Consider the following 15,990-nt stretch of genomic DNA (forward strand, 5'->3'; position numbering starts at 1 on the left):
TCAAACGATATCAGGATAAGTTTCAGGAGTCCCACGAAGTTACGCAACATCACAACAGCACATGTCGGTCATAGATCAAAAAAACAAGACTACCGCATATAATAAGTCATTTCAGCCCTGTCCGCTTTTGTCCAAGGTTGTAATCATCCAAACAAACAAAGTCCAAACGACGAGGGACACAGGGTTCAGGAGTAAATCCAGCGGCAGTCCTGAGGAGAAACGTGAAAGAAAGTACGGAGGATACAAAAAAGTTACGGTACAACCCTCGCACCGCAGGCACAGTTCCATGGACAAGTCCAACGAGGCAAGCCCAGCTGGGTCGGCACAGGCGCCCCGGCAGGGGAGCCGACGCGATGAGAAACAGAAAGGATCATCGAGGCCTGGACAGGATGCAAACGGACCGCAGACCAGCGGCCGAGGCAACAAAGCAGGACGACGAAGGGCGTCGGAGAGCCTCCAATCCAAGGATGCGGTCTCCGCCGGAGGCACAGAGACCAGGAGCACACCAGCCGTACCCTGCAACAAGGAAGCAAAATCCAACGATGGGGGCCCGCATAAATCGAAAAGTGGGTCCGCCTCCACAGGGGAAACAGGCGCAGCCACGGAAGTCCGCCAGGAGTATAGTGCATCCAGGACAACTTGAAGTGCAGGAAACCCTTCACAAGATCCGACATCCGGGCCGTGTGGCGGGCCCCCAGTGCTCGCCCAGGCCCGGCAGAGACTCCCAGGGTCGGCCGCCATCTTAGGAGCCCAGCAAGCCCTCGGTCGTCGGGGGCCCCGGCCGGAGCAACACCAAAGCAAAAGGAGGTCAGCCGAACTGCGGCGGGGCGCCCCAAGGCAGGAAGGAGACCCACCAGAAGAAGGATGTTCGGCGGCCCCCTCGTGCCGCCGGCCCCGTTCTCCGAGCCCGGGCGGAAAATCCAAAATGGCCGGGCCGGGGAACAAAGGGGGGACCAAGCCGGACAAATGAGGAGGCTCTCCCGCAGGAGGCAGCATCCGCACCCCGAGGCCCAGGTCAGTCGGGTCCGCCAACGGGCACAGCCGGCCTATTCGCACATCAGCCTCCGCAACCAGATCCACAGCGCCAGCAAGGGCCGACCATCGCGCTCCGTCACGTCCCGTCGCTGCAAGGAGGTCCAGGCCAGTCCGCCCCGAAGGCTCCGAGCGGGACCACCGCACAGGATCGACAGCACCCAGGATCACCGGAGCAACGGGTAAGTGTCCGCAAAGTGCCCGCAGTACCGAAACACCGCAAGGAGGGCTTCCCGGGGCAGGAGAAATACAGGATAATCGAAGAAAACAGGTGGTTGAACGGAGCCGAGCTAAAACGCGGCCATCTCGGTCGCGAGCTAGGCTCCTCCCCCGGAGTAGGCTTTGTTAAAGATGTGTTGTGGGCAGGGGTCGGTTGGCGAGCCGGAGTGGATGGTGTTCATCATGCGGGTGGAGGGCTAGATCCAACACCGTTTTTTAGCTCATTGCACCATCCCAGTTTCAGAACCTGGCTGTATGCAAATTAGTCTGTCCCTGGCCCAGTGCATCATGGGAACAGGGCAGACCAGACTACAAAAGCCAATTCTTACACTGGGAAGGAAACAAGCTTCCGGGGACCGGTTTCTGGCATTTCAGCCGTCTTCGGCCCGGCGTGCTTGAATCCTGATGGTGCAATGAGCAAGGGACTCACATCTGAGTATACCCTTCCACGCTTAGGGTGGACAAAAATATTTACAACAAGGGTTGGTGATGGACAGAGTCTCTGAATTAAGCAGAATACTCTCACCCAGTCAAGAGATCAGGGCTAGATCCAACACCGTTTTTTAGCTCATTGCACCATCCCAGTTTCAGAACCTGGCTGTATGCAAATTAGTCTGTCCCTGGCCCAGTGCATCATGGGAACAGGGCAGACCAGACTACAAAAGCCAATTCTTACACTGGGAAGGAAACAAGCTTCCGGGGACCGGTTTCTGGCATTTCAGCCGTCTTCGGCCCGGCTTGCTTGAATCCTGATGGTGCAATGAGCAAGGGACTCACATCTGAGTATACCCTTCCACGCTTAGGGTGGACAAAAATATTTACAACAAGGGTTGGTGATGGACAGAGTCTCTGAATTAAGCAGAATACTCTCACCCAGTCAAGAGATCAGGGCTAGATCCAACACCGTTTTTTAGCTCATTGCACCATCCCAGTTTCAGAACCTGGCTGTATGCAAATTAGTCTGTCCCTGGCCCAGTGCATCATGGGAACAGGGCAGACCAGACTACAAAAGCCAATTCTTACACTGGGAAGGAAACAAGCTTCCGGGGACCGGTTTCTGACATTTCAGCCGTCTTCGGCCCGGCTTGCTTGAATCCTGATGGCGTTGAGTGCGTGGAGGGTGGCGGCATCGTAGTTCAGACCGGTGGCCTGGTGTCGTTGAGGGCCAGGGGTCCTGGCGCTGGGCACCGTCCATGTGCAGACTGGCACAGACGGGCTTACCTTTGTTGCGCCTTCGGCACAACAGCGGTGCGTCCGCTGCACAACAGCAATGGATCAATAGTGTATGAAAATTAATACCAATCAACACTCACACGGGGTACAAAATGAGAAGGGATGAGGGCAGGCACACAGGGACCCAGAAGGCAAGGGGCACAGGCACTCAAAGGGGGCCATGCAGCAATGACACAGGTGAATCAGCGTCGATCTGAGGAAGGGTCAAAGCTGGAAAAGCGGACAGGGCAGACGGAGCTGCAGCAGTGGGTAACCGACCTATCCAAGGGTCTAGGGTCGCTGTCTCCACTGCGCAGCAGCTGCGAAATAAGGGGAGGAGGGGTCAGCTGGGAGGCGTGAGGAAAGGACAGCCAATGGGATCCAGGGTGCAGTGCGGCACTGGTGTCAGCATGGGAAATGACAAGCACGGAGGCTCTAGCACCGGCAAAATGTGCCATCTGACGAACTGCCTCACCCCCAATGTCAACTTTCTGATCATTAATGTACTAACTGGGCACCAAACATGCCACCCACCCGTGGAGCTCCATAGATTGGGTCTCAGGGGAAATGATCATTGCAAGTGCTGTGAACAATCCGGGGCAGTCTTTATTACTTTGTCCTGAGGCTGTATTCCTGGTCATCTATACTGGGAGGTAGTATTGAGATACTTGCACACCACGATGGGTTAGCAGTTTCCGTGTACACCTCTGTTTGACTACTTCATCATACTCTGCACATTAAGGGGACAGTGGCCAGGTTGATCAGATTTGCTCTCAGACTGGATATACGCCACATCTTATTTACATGGGATAGTAGGGCGTAGCCAGGTATGGAGTGCTGGCTGGAAGACTTGGATTACTGTAGGGACCCTGTCAACTTATGCTGAAGAACTGGCAAGGATGTCTAAACCCAAGTGCAACTGGGGTCCACTGCTGAGTTTCCTTTCTCCTCCATCACCTGTAAGTGTCACCAAACATTCTTCCACGAGTCATACTTTCCATAGTTAATTGTAAACCGTGGTTGATGCGACACCTATATCATCAAGCAAGAAATAATATGAGGTATGAACCTTTTGTTTTTGTGCATGCCCTTGCTGTATTATCCACTGACGTCTCTTGTTTTTCAAGTATGTACTGCCGTAGATTGCAGTATTACTGTGTTATGTTGTGAATAGGTCAATTAACAATGTAATGAGGGAACAGTCCTGTATCAGCTCCATATTTGAGGGTCAGTCTCCATATACCTAGAGGTGTACCAGGTAGTCTGCATCTGCCTCACATGTGCCGGCGTACTCCATACAGCCTTAGCAATTATGCACACATTGAAGTGTGCTACTGGGTCACTGACGGTAAGTGACAGGCAGCAGTACGACACTAGCACACTAAATGGCAACATGTCAGTCTCTCCTGTGGTATTCATCATGCCTGTCCAGCACAGGACATACACAGTGGGAGTTGTGTTGCAAGTTTGCTTGTGAATGATGTTTCTCCGTCACACATGCATGTTTCACACATCTTGCAACTTTGGGGAGGGGGACAGGGATGTACAATTTGCAGTAATTTTGGTCTATGTATCTGGCTACAGTGACCACAGTTCATGGTGTCAATGTGTCTGGTGTGGGCTGATGTTTTTGGACATCTTGGGGCAGATTTACAAGCCCCTTGCATCTCATTTACAACGCAGTTGCGTCACTTTTGTGCAGGGGTACTTACAACGTGACGCATCTGGGAGATGCGTAACATTGTAATGCCCTGCACCACATGTCGGCGTTCCTGTGCAGGGGGGGCCTTCCGCCGCTGGGACACCTCCTAAAAGTGGCGGAGTGAAATCTACAAGATTTCACTCTGTCACTTTTAGGCCCATGCTGCGTCAAAACCCTGCGCCTGGCTGAAGCAGGTGTAAGGATTGACACATTATGAACTAGATGGGGCCCCCAGAGCATTGCTGGAGCTGCGTAGCGCTTGTGACGCAATTCCAGCTATGCATCACTTTTACGGCACAGATGCGTCACACATCTGTGCCGTTTTTGCACCATGGTGCACCGCATTGTAAATGGCGCCCATCCATGATGTCGGAGCTGTGGCGCACAATAACTGGCGCATCCCTGCTGATTAGCAGGAATGCGCCAGTTATTGTAAATGTGCCCCCTTGTATGTGATATGGTGACATTGATATTGGTACATTTCTGTTATGCATGTATGTGCTGTAGATGGAAGTGGTATGTTGGATTACTACTTACCAACTAGGACTGCATTCCCATATGTTCCATCCTGGAAGCGCTGGTTGATGACTGACTGCTGGAAAATATACGAATCATGCACACTCCCTGGGAACTTTGCAATGACATTTGTGAACATTCCACGGTGGTCCACTATTGCATGCGCATTCATTGAGTGAGTGTGCTTTCGGTTTCTATATATGTGTGCACTGTCCGCAGGTGGCACTAATCGGATATGTGTGCAGTCTATTGCACCCAGTACTTGTGGAAATCCAGCTATGGCGTGGAAACCCTGCTTGACCAGGAGCTGTTTACGCACAGTATTGTTGAAGTGTAGTTTCTGAGGTATCAGGCTGATTATGCCATCCAACACAATTGGGAGGAATCTTGAAAAGGCTGCCTGTGAGACTCCACCCACTCTGGATGTTGTGGGTTGAAATGTCCCTGAGGCCAGGAAATGCAGCACAGCCAGTAGCTTTGTTTGCGGGGGGATATTGGTTATCTGCTGGGTTCCTGGTGTGAGCCTGTGGCCAATGTGGTTCAGTATATACTCAATAGATGTCCGTTTGAGCCTGTAGTGGGATATGAAATCCTGGGGTTGTAGATCTCCAAGGACAAGTCGTGTGCGCATTGGCTGCCGTCGTCTTTGCCGCTGCCTTGGTGGTGGTCCAGGAGGCGGTGGTGGTGGCGGTGGTGGGGGCTGTGGTCTTTGTGGAACTCCAAGCTGTATGATTACTGCCTCCATGGCGTCTGCAGGTCCTCAGCTTTGTGGTGGGGCTGGGCTGGCCTATGTCTCCGTTTATTTGTTTTTTTTATCTCCAGTTTGGCTGTTTTAGAACTGGTTTTAGCAGTTCTTATTTATCTCCAGCTTAGGGCCCTTAGCGGGAATTTTTTCCCCACTAAGCATGTCCATGCGTTAGTTGTTAATAGTGCGATATCGTTTTAGCGACTTTTTTGGTGAAATTTAATGAGGGTATGCCTACCTCGCATATCATTAGCGATCTTTATCGCTTCCGTGTTTCGCGATAATTTTTCCTGTTGCTAACGCGTGGAAACTGTCGCTAACAGTAGTTAGTGGCAGCTTGATCATAGGGCGATAGTTTTATCGCCCCATTAGCGGGAAAAATTCCTGCTAAAACGGCGATGAGGCCCTTGGTAATATGCCCCTCTGTATTTTTCTTCTTGCTCAGAGAAGCCAAGGGCAGTGTCCACTTCTCTTCCAGCCTGCCTGCCTCCCTCCCCCCCTCCCTCCCTCCATCCATCCTACTGACTTGCTGGGAACCTTCTTCCATTCGTTCCCCAGTGAAATGGATCCAAAACCAATGAAACTCTGCTGCTGGAACAACAGTATTTTTCCAACGTTTGTCTCTTGTCAAAGTGCAGCGTCTGGATGGAGAAGAGGAAAAAAAAGAAAGAATTTGTATTTATTTTTTAAACACGAAAAAATAAATAAATAAATAACGCACAGCCCGGGTGCCGCAAAGCGGCAAATAAGTCAAATAAATACATAAATAAGGCACGATACGGTGACCAGTTTGCTTTTATTCACACGCAAACCCAATAGCGCCACTTTACATGGTTTGGTAGGGAAGCGCTACTTTCGTTTTCTATTCTATTTTTCAACAGCATTGTTTTGCCCGGGTGGGGAAGTGCACCATTCCTGGAGGTACTGCAATACCAGGTTGATGCGTGGAGTGGACAGAGCAAGCTCCTATTCCAGCTTCCTGTTCCATAAATCAATTTAATATATGGTCCCCAGATAGAGGACGTATCGGATATTAAACTGATAAGAACAGTTTATTTTTGTTTCAAAAACCTTTATTGAATAGATAAAGGCACAGATACAGAAATATACAATTTAAAAGACCAAAGTTACATCAAGTGGTCCATAGGAGATATATACAGATATGATGAGTAAATCTGGATGAAGGCACAGATACAGAAATATATAACTTTTAAAAGACCAAGGTTACATTAAGTGGTCTATAGGAAATACATACAGATATGATGATGAAAACTTTGTACACTACAGGCAGATAAATTTGGTGCGTTTATAAATGCCAATCCTGTTACAACCCGGTGGCAAAGCAGACAAACAAAAACAAGCGTATAAACAAGTTATTTAATCATAACTGTCTAGTTTTCTAGGTGACCAAACCCTCCCAGTTCTTAATTTGCCACAAGGTGTTGGTGTCGTCAATCCCTAAGGTGGCATGATCAACAGAAACATAGGTCATAACTTTATCCAAAAAAAGATTTCTGCATATTTTCCTTATGGAGAAAAAGAAACAGGTTCCTGGCATCCCATGAAGCCTCTTTGGCACTGTTCAACAGTCTCCAGGCAGTGGGAGGGCGCCGTGCAGAAATGTCCTGTCCATACAAAAGGGCGTTAAAAATCAAGGCAGCAATGCCAGCAATGTTTGAAAGAAAAGGCCGCAACAAAACCCAAAATTTCTTCGCTTAAAGACAACCCCACAGGAGATGGAGAGTGGTTTCGTTGTGGCTGCATCTGGGGCACGGACAACATGCTGTGGGGGCCAAACCTCTCCGATGTTCAAAAACTTTTACAGAAAGGCATCCATGTGCGGCCATCCAAGCCAGGTCACGCTGACTGTAGGTAATGTCCCTGTGACCCACCATTTTCCAGACTCACACCGACTGAGCCTCAGTTAGAACACCCAACAGGATCGGTTGCTCAGTTTTCCGAAGTTCGTTCTTTAGCCTGGTGGGGTGAATACAGATGTCCCTATCAAAAGTTTCTGTGTCCAAGGTCTGCAAAAAGGAACAAAGGTCTTTATAAAATGGTGGTGCATCGTGGGCCAAGGGAAAACAATTGGAAGGGGAAAAAAGTCCAAAACGCTGTATCCGTGCTCCTAGAAAATACTTGGTAAATAAGGCAGGAACAGATTTCAGATCATCAGCAGTGCGTGATACAACATAACATAATAATTTGCACAACAAAAACGTTCTAAGGTAAACTTTTATCCCCATTCCTCCACTGTCGACAAACTTTATCTCTGCTAAGTTTCTCCATGCGAGAGTTCCATAAAAAGGTAAAAAACATTTTCTGAATTTTCTGGAAAGTGCGGTATTTGGGAGGAAAAACCATAGCAAGGTACAACAATAACGGAAATAAAACAGCTTTAATAACCAAAACTTTGCCTTCAAGCGTCAGCTTGCGCAAGGACCATAGGGAAAGCTTTTTTAATAATTTCGCCTGAAGTTCAGCCCAATTTCACTCCTCAAACCCGCAAACCCCAAAGTAGACTCCCAGGATTTTAAAAGGTTCCGAAGTAACGAGGACTGGTAAATTTGCCAGTCAGTCCCATGGCCCTGTAGTAAAACAAACACTTTTACCCATGTTAAGACTCAAACCAGAATGTGACTGAAAAAGAGAGGCCTGTAACAGTGTCCTGCGGAGAGAGGCAGCATTCGTAAACAACACCGTGACGTCATCCATGTATGCCACAGTTTTGTGCTGAATCCCCAAACCCCCAGGAACAAAAACCCCTTTAATGACTTTGTCTTGCCGCAGTTTACACAGAAAAGGCTCTAATGCACAAACTAAAAAGATGGGTGACATAGGACACCCCTGACGGACCCCGGAAAGAATAGGAAAAGGAGCAGAAAAAAACCTGTTAATATTAACTTTGCTGGTAGCACCATTGTAAAGAGCATGTATCTTTTGAAGAAACGCGGGTGGAACTTTCATGCGTTTCAAAAATAAAAAAAGAAAATCATGGGACACTGTATCAAAGGCCTTGTGGAAATCGAGGCTGAGAACACCCAAAGGGAGAGTGCGTTCTTGATGATACCAGAGGGTATCCCGCAAGGTAACTAGACTATCCACAATTGTATGCCCGCGAATAGCACAAGCTTGATCCGGGCATACACATGTATGCATGACAGTTCGCAAGTGACGTGCCAACACTTTTGCCATCAATTTATCATCTACATTTAGGAGGGTAATGAGCCTCCAATTGCCCAGCGATGTTTCATCCCCTGTCTTGAATATCAGAGAAAGTACCCCAACAGAGAAATCTGTGGAAAAAAGGTTATTGGCAAACCCAGCATTTATCATAGCCATATAATCAATACATATCAGACCCCGAAACTTTCTATAGAACTCCCAAGTGAGCCCATCGAGCCCTGGGCCAGACCTCCTAGGGGCGGACTGAAGTGCAACTAGAAAATCCTCACCATCAAATGGTTGGTCCAAGTGAGCGACTTGGGCCTAATCGAGACCACCCTCCAGGCCTGAACAATATTCTTCAAGGTCTGCATCGGTAGACAAGTGTTGTGGCAAAGCATACAAATTGAAATAAAAATCAAACGCTGGCATCGGTCTACACCTTGTACAACAGTCCCATTTTCCTCACGCAAATGCGTCAGGAGTTTTTGAGCAGATTTAGCCTTTTTGAAGAAAAAAGATGTACATTTCTCATTTTCTTGGTAATATTTGACCCGAGAATGAAAGATCGTGTCTCTACGTATCAACCAATTATTCATCGCAAGTGTGAGCAACCGGACCTCATTTTTGACATCCTTGCCTGCTTCCCCCAACTGATGTAGAAGAATAAGGCGGCAATGCAATTTTTGGAAAGCAGCCCAGGCAGCCCTACGCTTGAGCCGTCCTTGTTCCTGAAAGAAAAGCCTACTTTTATGTTTAACCCAACACCACCATTTGTAAATATCTGGAAACCTACTTTTTTTTAACAGTCCATGCACCATAACATTGAGCATATGATTTACAAATTTTATAATCCAATAAGAGGTCATTGTTCAGTTTCCAACAACCAGAACCTCGTTGAGGTGTACCCGGAAGGGTGATACCCATAGCCAACACTTTATGATCTGAGAAAGGCACCCTAATAAGACCACAGCTAATTGCGTGCAAGGACTTGGAGGCAAACACAAAATCCAGGCGGGAGCAGGCATTCCCATGAGCCGCCTCCCAAGTGAAACCTACCCCGGGCGGATAATACTTCTGGTAGGTGTCATAAAAATCTAAATCGTGAAGAAGGGACAACAAAAGTTTCGAGGTGAGATCTAAAGTATAGCCGACCTGTGCACCCTGCCTATCCTTCATATGTAAAATGCAGTTGAAATCGCCAACAAGGAGTGTCTGTGTAGCACCTGCAAGAAAGGGTTTTAACACATGGAACAATTGCTCCCTCTCAGGTTAGTAGCTGGAGCGTAAACAACACATAACCTGAAAGGAAGACCATCCATTAGAACTGATAACAGCATAGCACGCCCAGGCCAGAGGACCTTTTCCTCCGTGATTTGCCAATGCTTATTCCTAAAAAGGACTACAATGCCATAGTTTTTGTTTGCGCAACCGGACCAAGCTGAGGGTCTGTAAGGCCAGTAGCGCTGAAAAGAAAAATATTTTAGCTGATGAGGGATATAACATTCTTGCAAACAAATGACATCATAAGTGGTTTGACCAAAATAATCCAAAACCATACGTCTACTTAAGTCGGTCCCCATACCCCGCACATTGCAGGAGGCAAGGGAAAGAGCCATGATACATAAAAGTAAGACAAGTGCCATAATGACATACAGTTCAAGATGCCACCCCTGAAACATCCTCTTCACACAAAGTCTGGACCTCAGTACCCTGGAGAGTGGATGCCGAGAACAAAGCCTCCAAATCTGGTGTACCTTCTAGGTCCAGTGCCGGACTATCAGTGATGTCCAGCACCTGGGCAACCTCCTGAAAAGCCTCCTCTGAGTCAGAGAGGCAAAGTAAGGGGTCATACCCCCCCCCTGAAAAACGATCTAGAGACGAAACATGCTTTTGCTTGGAGCGTGTGGAAGGAATGGAGTCTTTCACTTGCTGTGAAACACGGGATTTCTGCTTATTTGTGCTCCATCCACTATGTTCCAAGGGTGACGTCTGTTCCTTGGCCACAACCGGTGGGGTCACATTCAACCCAGGGGATGCAACGGTCTTCTTCACCAATTTCACCATACGCTGTGGTTTAGGAGGCGGGGGTACTGTTGGAGGAACAACAGAAGGAATAGTTTCAGGCACCTCCGTAAGGGAAGCTGTAAACTTGGAAGGCGCCTGAGCAACATCACTTTGAACAAAAACCACCACAGGCTCTGACTGGGACAAACCTGCACACAGTGCCTTTCTATCCAAGGCTTTATGCTTAAGGCGCAAGGTTTCAGCACATACTTTCTCCGCATCCTCGTCCTGCAAAGACTGGATGTCCAGGTCTGTTGCGGAAGGATCAATACCATAGGCGGCATCAGTCTCCTCCTCCTCCTCCTCCTCTTCCCCCTCAACCTCCTGAGTGGGACCACATCTCTTAATTTCTATACCGTCTATTACCCCTAAGATGGCGGAGTCAGTAATCTCTGGAACAGAAACGGACGCTGCATCAGGCGGGGCTGGGGCAGGAGGTGGGGGACCCTGCGCGCTAGCAGCAGAAGCATAAGAAAATTTACTTTTAGGACAGGTTTTGAACAAATGATCTACACCACCACAGAGGTTACATTTTTTGGGTACCACACAGTTCTGGGCCCTGTGATCAAGGCCTCCACAATTCCTACACGCCATACCAGAACATTGCTCTTTTGCGTTGCCAAATTGCTGACAGAGCCTGCAAAACTGGGGCTGTCCGGAATAGACCAGAAACCCCTTATTTGCCCCTAATGTGATGGTCTGCGGTGGATGCGCCAGACCCCCAATACCCCAGGATCCTCTTTGAAGGTGACAACATATTTACGTTTCCCATTCCATATCCCACAAATATTGTGAACTTTTTGGCCACCCCTAATAGTATCACAGTAACGATTTAAATACACCTCAATGAGCCTGTGGTCTGCATAAGGATTGTACATATGTACCACCAGGGTAACCTCCTTAGGGGCAGACATAGAGGTGACAGTGAGACCCCGAAAGGGCTTGGTTTCCTGACGAGGCGCCACACATTGCAAAAAATCTTTACAGATCGTTTCACTTGAAAAGGTCACATCAAAAAGGCCCCAGTTTGAGAAATCCTGTATACATTCTATAGCACGTTCAACAATTTTGCATTCTTCCTTGATAATAGCGTCAACCAAAAAAAAGCAATTTTTTTCCTTTTTGTAAGCCTCACTAACCTCTACACGTACAGTGTTGGATATGAAACCAAAACCCCGTGCATTACCCATGCGGGAATAAGCCATGCTAATGCCTGCACAGCCCGGGGGAGGAGCCCCCAACAAGGAGAAAAAAGAAAAGTGCCAAGCTCCGTGTTGAGGGAAAGGAGCAAGTGTAGAAACTTAATGGCAAGAAAAAAACACAAATGCAACCACAAAGAAACTTATAGACGAGCTGGCAGCTGCCACTGCTCGCAATGCAATGTATCACCAAAGTCACTGAAAAAGCAGAAAGTTCCTAAGGGGTTAAAATATCACGAGTGTGAAGTATGCAGGTTATACCAAAGAAATCCAAATATGAGACATCCAAGTTGAATTTTATTCTTGTTAGGACCCACGACCAGTACAACCTTGATGAAGTCTACTTCTTGAATGATACACATAGCTTAACAGAATAAGAACACTCAATAACATGTAAGGAATTCTACATTCATAACATTCCTTAAAGCAAAACAACATCTTACCTACATATTACACACCTCCGTCTTTTTTTTTTCCAGAGAGATTCATAAAGAGAGAGAAAACAACAAAGAAATATATATAAACAAAAATGAATAAATAAAATAAAACAAAAATTTATAATACACATACTCTCTGGAATAAATAGGAGCAGATCTTAAACGTGTACTACATCTTGTAACACTTTCGCCACTTCCACCAGCAATATCACTGGAGCGAGCAGGTACAAATTCGGAACCTACTGACCCACTCCTAGGATGTGAATCCCCTCTATCAAAATCACGTCCATCATCTCTCAAAGCCGAACTTTCCAGATGCCCAGTTTGATTTGATTCAGTCAATTTATCAAGATCAAACTAATCCTGTCTATGACAAGGTGTAGTTGAGTTAACTTTCTGTAAAAAAATATTAGCTCGTTCGGAAGAAACCTTGACTAATGCATTACTGTTCCACCACCCTGTATTTTGTAACAAAACACCAGTTTTGTTAATCTTCAAAACTTTTACTGGTTCAGAAAATTTAGACTGTCCTTTACACACTTTATTGGTTTTTTTAACCAACTCCCAATCCCCAACTTTGAGAACACCCTCTTTAACATGCATTTTCTTGTCATAATTTGTCTTATAACTGTTTTGTTTTTCCTCAACATGTTCCCTAACCTTCCTCAAATCAATATTATGACATTGTCCAACTTTTCCCAACAACCAAGATGGAGTGATAGATGAAATAGGTTTCCTACCCCTTAAAAGAATAAAAGGAGCAACATCAGTAGTACTCCGGGCGTTATATTGTAATTCCAGATCTTGAATTGCAAAAATTCAAATACATTCAAATTATTTGCCACTGCCGTCTGAATTCCCTCTTTTATCAACCTATTCACTCTCTCCACTAAACCATTAGAGGCTGGACTATACACTATTATATGTTTAACATCTTGTTGAATAAGAACATCATCAAACATTCCAGAAACAAAATGAGATCTGTTATCCGTGACCACTTCTTTGACCCTGCCTTCCATTAGAAACAAAAACTTTAAGAAAGCGACAGCTGAAGCTGAATCAGCATTACTAACAAATGAAAAGTAAAGCCATTTCGAATAGTAATCTTTGGCTACAATCAAAAATGTCTTATCACTCCCAAATATATTTAAGGGACCAGTGAAAACTAACCCAATCTTTTCCCAAGCATTACCAGGCCAATTGACTGGTATTAGTGGACTATTCGAAGTTTTCCAATGCTTGTCTGAGCATAAACATTCTGAACAAGTGTCCACATGTCTCTTTACCTGACCATCAATACCTGGCCACCAGTACATCTGTCTTATCTTCTTAACAGTGGCAGAAATCCCTAAATGGCCCTCATGGGCTAAGGCAACAATATTAGATCTTAAACTCGCAGGAGGAACAAATAAATCCTGTCTCATTACAATATCTTCACTACTGATAATTCAGATGCAACTTGAGCAAAATTTCTCAATTCCATGGACATATTTCTATCTTGTGGCCAACCCTTAACCAGAAATTTCTTCAACTGAGTTAAACAATCATCTTTTATGGAACTATTCAACCATTCTGACTCAGAAATCTTGAACTGTTCATTAATGTCATTAACAGTAAAAACATACTCCACATCATTAAAATTTTTACCAGAGCACTCACTCAAATTATCAGAATCAGATGGCAACCTGGACAGACAATCAGCTCTTACGTTCCTCCCTCCAGGAATATACTTAATTTCAAAATTAAATTCCTGTAATTTTGATAAAATACGTATCAATCTGCAGGAAGCCCTATTAGAACAACTGTCCCCTAACATGAATATTAAAGGTTTATGATCTGTATGTAATTCATACCTAGTCCCCCATATATACATTCTGAATTTCTCAGAAGCCCAAGCACATGCCAACGCTTCTCGTTCTATTGTGCTATAGTTCTTCTCACTAGAATTCAACGTGCGAGAGGCAAATGCAATAGTACATTCCTTGCCATTAACAAACTGACTAAGAACAGCTCCTAACCCTCTAGCACTGGCATCGACTGTAATAATACAATTTGCACCGTGTGTAAATGGCTTGATTGCTGGAGCCGTCACAATAAGTTTTTTTACAAATTCAAACACTTTTTGACACTCTTCTGTCCAGATAAATTTCACATTTTTTTTTTGAAGATTCCTCAACGGTTGCACAATAACTGCATAGCCTTGAACAAAGCGAGCATAATATTCGCTTAAACCTAAAAAGGCGCGCAGAGTCTTTATCTGTGGGAACACTAGCATCAATAATCCCTTTAAGTAATGAAACCTTAGGTTTTATGCCCTCTGAAGAAATGTTGTGCCCTAAATAGTTAACCCTCCTGCGTTAAAAATTTACATTTACCAAAATTAAGTCATGCCATTAGATCCAAGCTTTTCCAACACTTCATCCAACAAAGCAATATGATGATCCAATTTTTCAGTATGGATCAAGATATTGTCCTGAAATGCTTGTATTCCAACACGATCACCAAAGACTTTGTCCATAATACGTTGAAAAAAGCTTGCGGCTGACGCCAAACCAAATGGCATGCGCTTATACTTGTACACACCAAACGGTGTGACAAACGTGGTTAAGTGTTGAGAGTCTCTATAAAGAGGGATCTGATGATACGCAGAACGTAAATCAATTGTTGAAAAATATTTACTACCCCCCACTCTAGCTAACATTTCATATATCCTAGGAAGAAGATGGCAATCAACAAGAATATTTCTATTCAGGACCCTCAAATCAGCACATAACCGTATATCGCCTGAACTTTTCCGTGTGACGACAGCCGCAGAAACCCACTCAGAGGATTCCACCTGTTCAATAATTCCTTGTGCACACATATTCCTGAGTAATTTTTTGAGATCTTCCTGTGCAGACAAGGGTACAGGTCTTACTTTTTTTTTTAACAGGGATAGCATTACTCTTAAGTTTGATGGTGTACTCAAAATCCTTAATCATACCAATCTTATTAGAAAAGACAGTGGGAAATTTATCATGCAATTTCTTAGAAAACTCATCCAACTTGGGAGTCTCTTGAATAGATAAAACTGGCATGTCACATAGGATTACATGTTCATCATGCCCAGGTCTAAAAATGATCCCCAATTTAGCTTGGTCCTGCCAACCTAATATGTCTCTTCCATTGACAGCAACATAAATCTTGGTGTAAATATTCCTACCTTTGAATAAAATACTATCATCAAAGTACCCTTTCATGATAATATCAAATTCCCCAAAAGCTTTAGGGTTGATAGTGGTAGGTTTCAATAGCTTCTGGGACCAAAATTTATTAAAAGTTTTTTCAGCCAAAATCGTGATTGGTGACCCTGAGTCTGCAGTAACATTCATATCTATATTACCAATTTTCGTCTCACAAATAGGACCTTTACAATGTTTCACACCATCCCCAACTGCATTAATTTCTATAACAGAAATAGAAATATTGTTGATAGCTTCAGATAAAATATCATTCTCGACATCTAATTGACTGACCCTAACTTTAGACTTCGGTGCATGGCAAACATTGAAAAAATTTCCAACCTTTTTGCAATTGTTACATCGTTTTCCCTGTGCAGGACAATTTAGGGTTGTTACCCATATGAAATTTTGAGCCACATCTGTAACAACTCCCACTACCTTTTCGTTCTGTGTTCTTTTTTTACAAATTTTTATG

The 15,990-nt window shown here is 45.3% G+C and overlaps 1 non-coding gene across 1 annotated transcript; it reads right to left on the reverse strand.

Annotated features, from left to right (window-relative positions):
* Nucleotides 1-6,325: 6,325 nt before the first annotated feature.
* LOC144764432 (U2 spliceosomal RNA) lies at nucleotides 6,326-6,514 on the reverse strand. The gene has a single exon (XR_013596539.1). It is a non-coding gene; the product is annotated as a U2 spliceosomal RNA (small nuclear RNA).
* Nucleotides 6,515-15,990: the final 9,476 nt, after the last annotated feature.

This window comes from Lissotriton helveticus, chromosome 6 (genome assembly GCF_964261635.1).
Source record: "Lissotriton helveticus chromosome 6, aLisHel1.1, whole genome shotgun sequence".
Taxonomy (NCBI): domain Eukaryota; kingdom Metazoa; phylum Chordata; class Amphibia; order Caudata; family Salamandridae; genus Lissotriton; species Lissotriton helveticus.